At 36.5% G+C, this 14,591-nt stretch overlaps 1 protein-coding gene across 3 annotated transcripts in view; it reads left to right on the top strand.

Annotated features, from left to right (window-relative positions):
• The window catches only part of LOC106091280 (circadian clock-controlled protein daywake), a 758,551-nt gene that overhangs the window by 535,765 nt on the left and 208,195 nt on the right, over positions 1–14,591 (top strand). The gene's annotated exons all lie outside the window — the stretch shown is intronic.

Genomic DNA, 14,591 nt, shown 5'->3' on the forward strand with positions numbered 1-14,591 from the left:
ACGGTACTCGAAATAGTTGAAGGAATGAATTATAAAACTTACTGTGGAGCTATGTACCTTATCAGCGTTACCGTTCAAGATTTGGTCCTGTTTTGATCATTCCCATCAATCCATGTAAGAAGGGCTAAAACAACGAATCTTACTGTGAAGCTATACACAACATCAGTGTCACCGTTATGTGATTAAATGGGGAATTTTGTCTCTTTTTAAAGACTTGTGCCTTCGTATGACCTTTTTCCTGCAATGGCCTTTTTTGAATATAATATTGCTTAGGTGAATATTTTGGTAAAATTTTGTTTTTATTATTTTTTGATTCTATTTCCATAAAAATATTTGTCGACAGTTTATTATTTCTAATTTTAAGATTTTTAACTTTTTTTAAAATTTTTGTTTTCTTTTTTTTGACCTTTACAACCTACGTACGATAGTCTGCTTTATAACTTTAACAAATATTTTTCTTATCGTAACACCCTTTCTAGTATATAGTTTATTATAGATAGTTGGGCGCAAATGAAACGTAATCCATTTGTTAATTGATTATGTATTAACGTGCAATCTGTTTTTATTTAATTAAAGAGCCCTTAACAACAAAAATCCAACTGGGTATATTAACGACACATCAGTATGCATTTGTTTTATATTGGGTTGCCCAAAAAGTAATTGCGGATTTTTCATATAGTCGGCGTTGACAAATTTTTTCACAGCTTGTGACTATGTAATTGCATTCTTTCTTCTGTCAGTTATCAGCTGTTACTTTTAGCTTGCTTTAGAAAAAAAGTATAAAAAAAAGTATATTTGATTAAAGTTCATTCTAAGTTTTATTAAAAATGCATTTACTTTCTTTTAAAAAATCCGCAATTACTTTTTGGGCGACCCAATATTATAAATGAAATTATTTAACGTAACGTTATTCAATGACAAGGGTTCTCATATTTATAGCTTGGATGAAACGGCACCTCATTAACTCACAAACGTCGCCAGTATCAGCAATGGCATTACCACTGGTAAAAACTAGTAAGGAAAGACAAAAGACGGGCAGAGCCGCCTAAAAAATATCCTACACTGCTGACGATGTATATATTGTATAGTTAGCTTCCAAAATATTAATTTTATCCGTTTTGGATTTTTTCTAATTTAAAGGAAGAAAGACAACGAATTTTATGTACCAATTTAAACCTTCACACCTAAAGATATTCGACGATGACCACCTAAACCAAGAGTTGGAAATCGGTTCAGATTTAGATATATCTCTCATATATATATTTCGTCCGATTTTTATTTCTAAAACCACTGCAAGCACATTCATTCACCAATCTTCATAAAACTTTGTGTAACGCTTTTCTTGACGACTACCACAATACCTAGTTTGGCCGAAATCACTTCAGATTTAGATATAACCCCCATATATATATTCGTTCAACATTGAGCAATATTTCTATAGTGGGGTCATATGTCAGCTGATATAAATCTTTTATGACAATACACATTTTGTTAAATTTTATCAAAATCGGTTATGATTTCTGTCTAACTTCCTTACGAGTATATATATATATATCTCCTTATTTTTACCTATAGAGCCGTAATTATGGAAATGTTGAACACATTTGCTCGAAATTTGATACGGATTGTTTTATAACCGATCTGAAAAACTCCATCGAAGTCCATTCAATTCGGTTCAGAATATGATAAAGCTCCCAAATTCCACTTACAGGGTAGGTGCAGGGTATTGTATAGTCGGCTCCGCCGGACTTTTACTATTCCTTACTTGTTTTTTTTTTTTGATCAAATACCGGCTGAGACCATAGGCTTAATTTTTTTTCTTTTTTGGAATGTTGGATTTGAGCTTCAACTTCTCTTTCTATTCTTCCAAAGGAGACAAATTTCGCCTTGGTTGCAAGTGATCGGAAAATATTATAAAAATATTTGGTAAAGTTTACAATGAGTACTGTGTATGTAATATGCAAGTTTTCCCATGTACAAACTATCCAAGGGGCAAAATTCTCACGTATCATTGAAAACTGTCGAAGAATATGAATATGAAGTTCAATTATAAGAGAACTCTTTTTTTTAGCCGAGTCCAAATGGCGTGCCGCTGAGCGACACCTCTTCGAGGGAAAGTTGTTATATGACTTAATATCTCACAACTGTTGCTATCATTAGGAGGGCATCATCACCGTTGAAAAATCTTTACTGATGTCCTCACTAGGATTTGAACCCAGGCGTTGACCATCATGGGTTCAAATCCATTGCCATGGTGACCACTTCCTGCATATCAAAATCGAGAAATCTATATATAGAAAATAATTTTTTGTGTTTTTTTGTTTGCGGGTTTGTAAATTAGTTTGTTCCGGATTATGGGGAGTGGTCCAGACGGAGCAATAGGCTAAATAATTTTTTGATATCGCAAGGTGGGCGGACCCTCCCCCTTATTCCAAAAGTACCACCCAAAAATAAAAGTGAACCAATCTGGACAAGATGGGACTTAAATGAAAGGTATTCAAGAGTAGAGTACGAATTTCATATTTAAAATTGGGTCCAAGTAATTGCGGTGCCGCCCCGACCCCAAAACCCCCCAAAATATGTTTATTGGACGATAATGAGAACATGGGGCGTATTGGGGAGTAGATGACTAATATGGTCAGGAAGGAGGTGTAGTCTATATAATTTATTGATATTGGAAGGGAGCAGACGCTCCCCGTTACCCAAAAACGCCACCCAAAATCAAAAGTGGACTGATAGGGATAATATGGGTATCAAATTGAAGATATTATTCATATAAGATAAAAACTTGGGTTCAAGTATCCAAGGGGTCGCTCAACCCCAAAAACTGCTCCAAACTGACTTATTGGACGCACATATCAATATAGAACACAAATGAAAGGTATTTCGGAGTAGACTACGAATATGATAACCAAAAAATTAAAATTTGATATCTAAATTTGGGATGGGGATTGCCCCGCCACAAAACGCCATATATTTTTTTATTACTTTTACCACCTATTTGGTGAAACTACTGCTAAAAACCTTAGAGGGCTTAAACTTGCAGGAAATCGAGTAGTCCGTTATCTGTATTCAGTTCGCTGCTATACCCTTATGTTGAATTTCAAATATGTCGGACTGATATTTTTCCACAAAATATTTAAAGCGCAATCATAGCATTTCCTAGTAGACTCATTTAGATTTGGTCGTACGCGACGAAATCAAAAAATATTTAATGTATGAAGATTATTTCATGTAAATGTTGACCGTGACTGCGCCTCAAATGGTCCATCCGCTTAGTCCAATTTTGCCAGACATGAGCTTTAACATAGTCCCACAAAAAATAGTCTAAAAGCGTTAAATCGCATGATCTAGGCGGCCAAATGACCGGCCCCGAACGTGAAATAAAATGTTCATCAAACTTGCCTTTCAATAAGTCCATTGTTAAGCGTGCTGTGTGACATGTGGCACAGTTTTGTTGAAACAACATGTCATGCAAGTCAAGCTCTTGCATTTTGGACAAAAAAGTTTGATATCATCTCACGGTAGCACTCACCATTCACAGTTACATAACGATTCGCATAATCTTTGAAGAAGCACGGTCCAATGATGCCTCCAGTCCATAGACCGCACCAAACTGTGAATTTTTTTGAATGCATTGGAAGCTCTTACAATGCTTCGAGCTGATCTTCAGTCCAAAATCGATAATTCTGCTTATTTACGTACCATTTGAGCCAAAAATGAGCTTCGTCATAAAATGGAATAATTTGCAGGCGCTGTTAGTTTGTAAGACGATTCATGGTTAGGTTAGGTTGAAAAGAGGGTGCAGATATTAATCCGCCCCATGCCACTATGGACATACACCTAAGCCAGTAATCAGCTTGTTGTGCGCTCAAAAAACTATAACTATTCGCTGTTCCAAAATGTTGCATGCGCATTCGTCGCCCACTCCCTTAACTCGGACTGCGTCGACGCGAAAGGCTTCGGGTTAATCAAGTTTATTGACAGCACTCCTCTGGCCTTTACCGCCAAATCGTCTGCCCTTTCTTTTCCCCTTACTCCATTATAGCCCGGCACCCAAACGATGCGGATTTTCCCATCCTCAGAGAAGGCGTTAATCTCCTTCTTACACTGTAAGACTGTTCGTGACCTTACCGTCCTGGTTGTTATTGCCCTTATGGCAATTTTACTGTCGGTAAAGGTGTTCAGACTTGTCGTCCTCGCGTTGCACCACACCTCTTCACGCCGTGATATCCCGGATCTCCGCCTGCAGGACCGTATTATGGTAAGGCAGTCTAAAACAGATGTCAGTCCCTGGGCTTTCAACGTAAACTCCCAGGCCCACTCTGTCCTCTAGCTTTGATCCATCCGTGTAACATGATCTTCCAGATGGCAATACTAGGGTTCCGTCAATTCAAGACTGTGCCGATGGCAGCAGTGCGTCGCACTTGACTTCAAGGTTCATCTCAGGTATCCGATCGGAAACCTCTCCACTTCCATCCAGGTTTCCTATCGTCGCCTCGATTATACCGCGATGGTAAAATCGAGGCGACGATTCATGGTTAAGTTATAGACAAAATTGAAGATGTTTGACAGTGAAACAAAACACGAAACGTGCGTAAGATGTTTTAACCAATGTTGCTAAAAAGACAAAAGCTAAAAAATCACCCTTTAAATAGTGATCTGGATTGGTAACAAAAATGTTCAATACTTATTCGTTTTTATTTGTTAAATTAAAGAAAAAACTAACAATTAATTTAAGATTATTATAAAAAAATCAACCAAACATTAAAATATGAATTTCAAAAATATTTCAATTACATTCCAATAGCAGGTATCTAGTCAGCAAACAGTTTAGCGTATGGATGCTTGTCAAAGACCCTTTGTAACACCTTTTGTGCTTCCGCGCCCAAACCTTTTCCGAGAGAAGTGCGAATTTCTCCAAAGACTTCTTTCCAGTTATCAGTTAAAAATTGATTCATGGTATCACCCAACGATTTATCGTTTAGAAGATTTTCAAAGTTGAATATGATTTTCTTTGGTTCCAAGTCAATGAAACATTTATCAAGTTTCATGTGCGTTTCGCCATTCTTTTCGTTGGGTACGCCAAGGCATGTCATCTTCACGGTGGGTTCAACTGAAATTTTAAGCAAACACAGGGAAGTATTAGGGGGTTAACATAGCGTAGTCAGAACCAATAAAAGGTTCTCACTCATTTCATTTGCCAATTCATTAAAATCTACCAATATTCCAAAAGGAAAATAGGTGAGAAAAGAATAGTGTGGCATTGATGGGCACACTTACTCAGTTAAAAATATTAATTTGTGTTTGTAGAGTTTTGCAGTTGCTTACACTGTATGTGTGCAAATGTTCGTTTTTTAAGTGCAGTTGAGTTGTTGCTAGGGCGATCAATAAACCGGCTTTTTCCAGAAAACCGTTTTCAAATTATTCGAAAAATTAGTTTTTTTTAAAAACCGATTAAACCGGCTATTTTTTCTATAAAAGTAAACCCTTTTTAGATGAAGGCAAAAGATGACTAGCATATCCTTTTTTTAAGTTTCTTAGACAACATTAGTTAAGAGCGTAGGACACATTTAACGACAAAAATTTTGCTAAAATTCAGCTACGACAAATTTTTTCCGAAATTTTCTATAAAAAATTTTAATGACGTTTTTCTTAAAAAAGTGTTTTTAAAAGAAACAAGATTTTCTGCAAAGATAACAATTTGATACAAATTTATTTTTAGACAAACGTGATTGTAATCACAAAACATGGCTAGCAATGTACCATTAGCAAGCAATCGGTTATTTTTGGCAAGTGATCGATTTATCAAAAACCCGAAAAATGGTAAATTTCAGAAAACCGATTAGTATATGGACTTAATAACCTGAAAACCCGGTTTTCAAAAATCGAACTGATCACCCTAGTTGTTGCCCATATCTGTTTTAGTTTATCTTACCTAGGGTTATTTTGTGTTTACCAGTTCCACTTATCGGTAACAATAATACCTTGCCAGAGATTTTGTAGTCACCAGCCAAATATAAATTTTCACTTTTCACAACTAATTCATGGGTGGTAGATATATCCTTGCCAAATCCCCTAAAAGAGTTACATTATTTGTAATAACAACTATTCCAAGGCTGGGATTTAGAAATACTTACTTGATATTTGCAAATTTCGAGGTCCGTAGGCCGGAAATTTCATTGTTGGTGAACGTTAAATCGATATTAACCGGGCTATCACTGTCCTGTTTAATGCTCATTTTGCCAATTTTTATTGGGTCAAAAGCGGGCAAATTAAGGCTCTCATAACCTATAGCATAAAATAAGAAATAAATTGCGGGTTATTTTCAATCTTAAAATGATGTACTTTAGTTTTACCTCCAAATTTTTCTTTTGCTATATAATTGATAATACCTTCCAGACATTTGACATCACCATGCTTGCAGGGTTTTGGATCATTTGCTGAGAAAGAAAAAAGGAAATTAATAGAATATAGGCGTTTCAAATAAAATATGTGGCAATAAGGAATTTAAAACGACGAAATAAAAACGATTACCAAAAACACAGGATTTGTCCTTGATCAAAATATTATGGCCAAAAAAAGCAAAACTTCAAAAAAGGTGTGTTCACTTTGGTTTCCGATGGTTTACTTAATCAAAATCTTATACATATAAAAATTAATTTGTATTTGTTTGTTCCGTATAGACTCAAAAACGGCTGAAGCGATTACCTGGAAATTATCACAGATTGTGTAGGTTGGTCTGGAAGGAAATATAGGCTTTATAATTTCTTTGATATCGAAAGGGAGGCGGACCCTCCCCTTGCCCCAAAAGTACCACCCTAAAATAAAAGTGTTCCGATCAGGATAATGTGGGATTTAAATGAAAGGTATTCAGGAGTAGAATACGAATTTCATATTAAAAATTGGGTCCATATTTTTGGGGGGCCGCCCCGACTCCAAAACTCCCTAAAAAAGGTTCATTGGACAAGTATGACAATATGGGATTCAAATGAAAGTTATTCGGGAGTAGATTACGAATATGGTCAGGAAGACAACATATGTTTTATAATTTGTTGATATCGGAAGGGATCGGACCACAAATGGACCGATAAAGACAATATGGATACGAAATGAAAGGTATTGAAGAGTAGAATACGAATATGGTATTAAAAATAGGGTCCAAGTACCCAGGAAGTCGCCCTAAACCCAAATGTCTAAAAGCAGACAAATTGGTCGTCCATATCAATATGGGGCTTAAATGAAAGGTATTCGGGAGTAGATTACGAATCTGGCATACAAAATCAGATCGAAAAACGCCCCAAAATGGACGTATGACCCTTCGTGACTATGTGAGACTCGGTTTGTGTGTTTGTTCCGTAGAATCGAAAAAAAAGGAATCATAGGTTATAAAATTTTTAGATATCAGATGGTGGCTGATCCTCCACCTTACACCAAAATCGCCACCCAAAACCAAATGTGAACTGATAGACACAAAATAGGTATCAAATGAAAGGTAATAGAGACTAGAAAATAAATACCGTATTAAATTTGGGTTTAGGGCGGCCGTACCCAGCAGGCCGTACCCCAAAACTCCTCTAAACAGATATATTCGACGTTTCTATCAGTATGGGACTTAAATGAAAAGTATCCGGCAGTAGATTACAAATATGACATATGGTTCATGTAATGAAGGGTCGCCCCACCCCCAAATACCCCCTAATGGGCATATCATCCAACCATGGCTATATAGGATTCAAATGAAAGATATTTGGGAGTAGATTTAAAACATGACCTTAAAAATTGCGTTCAAATCAAGGTGGCGCTTTTCCTCCTCAAAATACGTCGAATAGGTTAATTCACCCATTATGGCAATATGGAACTCAAATGAAAGTTATTTGAAAGTAGAAAACGAATTTGATATCAAATTTTGGGGGTACGCCCTAAATAACCCCTTAAACTGAACTTTATTTTCGACAATAGCAATATGGAGCTAAATCAAATGTTCATACTTACCGACCATAACAATATGGGGCTCAAAGTAAAGGGATTTGGGATTTAATATCCATATTTAAGTCGAAATGTCGCCCCTAAAAAGCACTTCCCCTTAAAAAATACCAGATCTCGGAGATTGGCAATGTGATTTGTTCGAAATTTGTTTGCACTCTCACAGCCGCCCAAAACCCGTCAAACGGATATATATACCAATCACGACGAATATAGAGCCGGAACGGCGTGCCGCCGTGCGACACCTCTTTGAAGAGAATTATTCACATGACCATGCATGGCATGGTACCTCGCAAATGTCGCCAGCATTAAGAGGGGGTAACCACCGCTTTAATTTTTGTCCGAAGTTCCGCCAGGATTTGATCGCAGGCGTTCAGCGTCATAGGCGGACATATGCTATAGTTTCTTTCTTCTTCTTTCTTCTGTTTAGAAGACGGACTACTGCAGTCTTGCAGTATTTTCACAAAGATTAAAAAAAAGTAACTGTGATCGATAGGATTCAAAAAATATGCCATACATTGTAAATGATTCGATCTTTGTGAAAAATGGCACATAGTAATTTGCATTGAATTTTACTATACGTTCAATCACTTTGCACCAGACCTTCAAAGACACTGATTTGCTCATTTTAATCCTTGCAGGGTTTTTTTGTTTGGTACTAAGTGTAACATTTTCAGTTATTCACTTTTGATCCATTTTTTCCTGGTAAATATTTACGTTACACTAGATTTTTCTTTGGCATTCCTTTTTTCACACTTACGAAATTCACTTTTGGCAAAACACATCGCAAAGGCCAATAGCAGAAGGACTTGTAAAAATCCACAATTGACCATTGTTTATTTTCGAAGAATTAAGATTTGTGCGATTTGATAGACCAATCTAAACGATATCGTCTTGTAAACTATTAAACGATGTCGAGGAAATTTCTGTATTTATATTCAGCTCATTTGCATTTCTGTATAATCAAACGCGATTTTAGCTGCAGCAAATGACAAATGTCGCGTGAAATGTTGCAATTGTTGCGGAATTCAAGAGTATTCGAGATAAATCCACTCAAGAGTTGATAGAATTAAAAACCTTGATCAATGGATTTAATTTCTAAGTCGCTTAACCAGGAGTGATTACAAATTATACTTAATGTCTTTCTATATCTGTAAGTGTTCTATTTGTCGGAAGTTAATCCTAAATGGTGTTTTCCGGTGCCATGCATACAGTTTTCTTTGACCTGCCTTCTTGATGATGATTAAAACTGGTTTTTCTTTTGTTATTTGCAACAAAGAAAAGCTAAACGGCTAACAGAAAACAACAATAGTTTATGTTATTAATACACTAAAAAAATTGTTTTTTGTAAAAAAAGCAAACATGTTTCCTGCTCTTTTAGAAAATCTGCTCATAATGGAATAGCAGTAATTGATCGATAAAACAGCAAACAGTTTAGCTAAAATAACAAACATTTTTACAAAAACGTCAAGCATTTTTGCTAAAACAGCAATAAGTTTTACTGTTTTTAGATAGCACAAATTAGAAGCACTCTCGAAATGTCATGAATCCTTCAAAAACGTGTGTAATAAATACATCTTATTTTTTATACCCACCCACCAAACCTAGCCATTCCGAAATATTCATCTGCGACTCCGTAAAGTATATATATTCTGTATCGTTTCGACATTCTGAGTCAATCTAGCCATGCCCGTCCGTCTGTCGAAATCACGATAGTGGTCGCACGAGTAAAACTAGCCGCTTCAAATTTGCACAGATACTTCTTATTGATGTAGGTCGTTGGGGACTGCAAATAGGCCATATCCGATTAGGATATAGCGCCCATTTAAACCAATCCCCTGATTTGAATTCTTGAGCCCTTGGAAGCCCCAATTTTAAACCGATTTGGGACAAAGACTTGAGTTATGACTTCCATGCCATGTATGATCCGAATCGATCTTTAAACAGATATAGCCCCCATATAAACCGATCCCCGTATTTGACATCTTGAGCCTTTAGAAGCCTCAATTTTCATCCGCTTTAGCTGAAATTTACAACAAAGACTTGAACTATGATTTCCAACACCCATGATTCGAATCGGTCTATAAACATATATAGCCCCCATATAAACCGATCCCCGGATTTGACTTCTTCATCCCGTAGAAGCCTACATTTTCACCCGATTTGTCTGAAATTTGGCCCAAAACCCTATCTTATGACAACACAGGTGCCACATTTTATCCAAAAAGGTCAATAAAGGTGATATAGGCCACTCTACGTAACGACATCCTGATATGACTCCTTGAGACCAAAAAATAATTAAAATAAAAACTCATTTAATAAGGGTAAATTTTTAGCCAAAATCATGGTGATGGGTGTCTAAGATGCGGCCCGGCAGAACTTAGCTCTGTGACTTACGTTAGGCCCCTCGACATTAGAGTGGAGGAGGGTATACTCCTTAGGATGGGGGTATACTAATTTCGTTATTCTTTTTGTTACTCCTCGAAATATTCGTCTAAGACCCCATAAAGTATATATTCTTGATCGTCACGACATTTTAAGTCGATATAGCCATGTCCGTCCGTATGTCTGTCGAAAGAATGCCAACTTTGGAAGGAGTAAAGCTAGCCGATTTGAATTTGGTAGGTCGGTTGGGATTGCAATTGGGCCATATCGGTCCATGTTTTGATATAGCTGCCATGTAAACCGATCTTGGATCTTATCTTCTTGAGCCACTAAAGGACGCAATTTCTATCCGAGTTAGCTGAAATTTTGTACTTAGTATGGTTTTGTCCTTAATATGGTTCAAATCGGTCCATAACCGATTCATATAAACCGGTCCATATAAGCCCATCTGGGGTCTTCACTTCTTAAGCCTCTAGAGGGCGCAATTCTTATCCGATTTGGCTGAAATTTTGCGTGGCGTGTTTTGGTATGACTTCCAACAACTTTGCCAGGTATGGTTGAAATCGGTCCACAACCTGATAAACCTGTCGTATAAACCGATCTGGGGTCTTGACTTCTTGAGCCACTAGAAGGCCCAAATCTTATCCCAACCAGCTGAAATTAAGCGTGAGGTGTTTGAATCTTCCAACTACTATGTTAAGTATGGTCTAGATCGGTCTATAAACTGATGTAGCTATAAACCGCCATATAAACCGACTTGGATCTTGACTTTTTGAGCTTCTAGAGGGCGCAATTATTATCCGATTTGGTTGAAATTTGGTACAACGGCTTCTCGTATAACTTTTAACAAGTTTCTTATATATAAAATTAAATTTGTGTTTGTATGTTTGTTTGTTTGTTTGGTATAGACTCAAAAACAGTTGAACCGATTTCCTTGAATTTTTCACAGATTATGTTGTTTGCTCTGGAAGGAAACATAGGCTATATAAAATTTATTGATATCGGGAGGTATTTAAGAGTAGAGTACGAATTGGTAATAAAAGTTGGGTCCAAGTATCTGGGGGCCGCCTCAGCCCCAAAACCCCCTAAAATAGGTTTATTTGACGATCATGCCAATATGGGACTCAAATGGAAGGTATTCGGGAGTAGATTACGAATATGGTCAGGAAGTAGGAATACGCTTTATAATTTATTGATGTCGGAAGGGGGCGGACCCTCCAAACAACCCCAAAAACACCACCCAAAATCAAAAGTGGACCGATAAAGACAATATGGGTATCAAATGAAAAGTATGCTGATGTAGATAACGAATCTGGCTTACAAATTTATGTCGAAGTATAGGGGGTCACCCCACCCCCACAAAAACGCCCAAAATGGGCACATTAGCCAATCACGGATATATGGGACTCGGTTTGTTTGTTCCGTATAGACTGAAAAACGGCAGAACCCTTTTTCTCCCAATTTTCGCATATTGTGAACGTTGGTCTGGAAAGAAACATAAGCTATATAATTTTTCGGTATCGGAAGGGGGACGGACCCTCCCCCTTATGCCAAAAACACAATCGAAAATCATAAGTGGACCGATCGCGACAATATAGGTACCAAATGGAAGGTATTGGAGAGTAGAATACGAATATGGTCTTAGTACTAATCGAGCCGACCCAACCCCAAAACTCCCCCAAACCGACATATTGGACGTTCATTTCAATATGGGGCTCCAATGAAATGTATTCGAGAGTAGATTTCGAATCTGGCATACAAAATCAAATCGAAGTATAGGGGGTCACGCCGTCAAAAACGCCTTAAGTCCCATTATGACTATATGATAATTGGCTGAACCGATTTTCTTAAAATTTTCATAGATTGTTTACGTTTGTCTGGAGGGAAACATAGGCTATATAATCTTTAGATATCGGGTGAAGGCTACAATGGCACGAATTCGATATCCGCATTCAGGGCGAAGTGTCCCCACCCTAAACAGATATTATAGAGTTAAAAATACCACAGCGAATTGGGCCCGGTTCGGCTAGTACTATGTATAGACTATAGGTCTTATATCTTCATTTCGATTATGGTGCGAATAGGACCAAATTTGATGTAGCTCCAAAAGCATAACAATTCTTTTCTTTAATCCTTTATTGGCCTAAAAGAGATGCCGAAGAAAGAAGCGGACAAATGCGATTCATGGAGGAAGGTATATAAGATTCGGCCCGCCCGAATTTATCACGCTTTTACTTGTTGTTTAATTTGTCTTAGATCGGTTCAGATTTAGATATAACTGCCATATAGACCGATTTTTCGATTTAAAGTTTGAGGCCCATAAAAGAAGCCTTTATTGTCCGATTTCGCTGAAATTCGATATCCTCGTTATTTGACCTAGATCGGTCTAGATTTGCATAAAGAACGATCTCTGGATCTTGTGTCCATAAAAGTCGCATTTATTTTTTTTATTTCATTGGAATTTGGTAAAGGGAGTTATGTTAGGCTTCTCGACATCCCTGTTCAACACGGCCCGGATCGGTCTAGATTTGGATATAGCTACAATATACCGATCTGCCGATTTAAGGTCTTAGGCCATAAAATGTGAATCTATTATTAGATTTCACTGAAATTAGGCACAATGAGTTACGTTAGACGCTTCGACATTCGTACCGACTCTACGGTTAAGATCCGTTTATATTTCGATATAACTGTCATATAAACCGCTCTCCGAATTTAGGGTCTTGGCCCAATAACAGGCTTATTTATTGACCGATTTCGTTGAAATTTGGTAAAGTGAGCTGTGTTAGCTTCCTCGACATCCCTGTTCAATACGGCCCAGATCAGTCCAGATTTGCATGTAGCTAATATGTAATCCGATGGAGATCGAAATAAATTAAACCTATTGGGTTGCCCAAAAAGTAATTGCGGATTTTTTAAAAGAAAGTAAATGCATTTTTAATAAAACTTAGAATGAACTTTAATCAAATATACTTTTTTACACTTTTTTTCTAAAGCAAGATAAAAGTAACAGCTGATAACTGACAGAAGAAAGAATGCAATTACAGAGTCACAAGCTGTGAAAAAATTTGTCAACGCCGACTATATGAAAAATTCGCAATTACTTTTTGGGCAACCCAATATTTTACCGTATTATGACCAAAGGTGGTTACATGTTGGTGGGTATTCAAAGTTCCGCACTGCAGGACTTAACACGTTTTTACTTGTTTTTTTTTTCTACGACTCGGTATTTTTTTGTAGCGAATTTAAATAATAGGAGACAACTTTTCTTTGTTTGATTGGCTATGAGAGAAATTTGGTTTCCCTAGTCAGTTTAGAAATGTTGTTGGTTTCCTTCAAAGTTAAAAAATTTTAGCTTTAAATCAGCTGTTAAGATTTGCTGATGTCAACAAACTTATTTTTCTGGTTTAAGATGCAGTGGTTTTTTGATTTGGCATCATTGTAAAGAAAATTTCATTTAACTGTTCTTGTTCTAATAATGATGTTGTATTTCAAGTTTTTGGACAAAATTTCTCCCGTTAACGAGATAATTGAAAGCTTACATCCATAAATAATAATTTGTCTATTAAATCGAACGCAGGAGAAATAACAACTGGTTTTTATTGCCTCGATGAATACGTTACCCATCATGCAAATATAAATTATTCATATAAAAATATTTATGGTGTAATTAAAACTGTATAGGTTTAATATGAGCCAACGCTCAGAAAATTGTTCTCGATGTAAAGTACCATATTGCCAAATCAGTCCCCTATTTTTGATCTTGGAATTCAGCAGTGCAAATGTTCTGGATATTTATTTCTTAAGAAGGACAAAGGCAAAGACAAAGACAGGTTGTTAAAGGGCTTTACAAAATCCAAAGAAAATTATACTTACATGACTATATCATTATGTATTGTTCACTTGATATTCATATGTAGTTTGTTAAGTTATCAAAATTTTGCCTGGTTTTACTTGATTTTTACCCTAGACTACTACTGTAGCACAGGGATCATAATTTAAATCATTTATTTGTAACATCCAGAAGGAAGAGAGTTCGACCCATGGATCGTCTTGGAATCACTTTCTGTAGACAATGTTATTATTCTTCTGCTAAACCTTGTTGAAGTTGAACTTGAATAGGGAATAAATTATTTTATAATTATAATTTTAATTACCTTTCATTTTGTGCAGTTAATGCGATCCGCTATAACATTTAGACATATTCATATTTGTAAGTT

Source organism: Stomoxys calcitrans, chromosome 2 (assembly GCF_963082655.1).
Source record: "Stomoxys calcitrans chromosome 2, idStoCalc2.1, whole genome shotgun sequence".
NCBI classification, from domain to species: Eukaryota; Metazoa; Arthropoda; class Insecta; order Diptera; family Muscidae; genus Stomoxys; species Stomoxys calcitrans.